A 540-nucleotide genomic window follows, 5' to 3' on the forward strand; every position below is an offset into this window, starting at 1 on the left:
AGTACAAGATCTAATAAAAATAAAAGTGCAAAAGGAATAATTCCCAAAAGGGTAAAAACTAGGTTTTTGACTATCTAAAAAGCTGGACTCCTTGGGTGGCTGCTGGTACAAGCCCTTATATAGAAAAATTAGTGGAAGCCCTAAAAATGCAAAAAGACAAAATAGCTAGGCGGCTCGGCCAACTCGACCCGGTGCTCGGTCGAGTGACCGGTCGAGTTGGCTTCTCTCATGCAGGTTCCACTCGGTCAAGTCCCTCTCTGCACACGGTCGAGTGTCTGGTCGAGTGGGCGGTCGAGTGGGACTCTGGACCTTGGTTCTTCAGCCTTAACTATCTTGCTTTTCCTTCATGATTGCCTCACTTCTTGATGTGATCACGGGATCGGTCCTTCGGCCAAGAACGCTCACAGCCCTCGGACGCTACCCGGCCACCACTCGGATGCCTCTCAAACTCTCGGACAACCTGCACTGGTGACCAGGAGCTAGCGTAGGCGACCAACGAGGCATCATTCAACCCCCCAGGATCATCAAGGCGGAGCAAGA

Source organism: Camelina sativa, unplaced genomic scaffold (assembly GCF_000633955.1).
Source record: "Camelina sativa cultivar DH55 unplaced genomic scaffold, Cs unpScaffold00585, whole genome shotgun sequence".
NCBI classification, from domain to species: domain Eukaryota; kingdom Viridiplantae; phylum Streptophyta; class Magnoliopsida; order Brassicales; family Brassicaceae; genus Camelina; species Camelina sativa.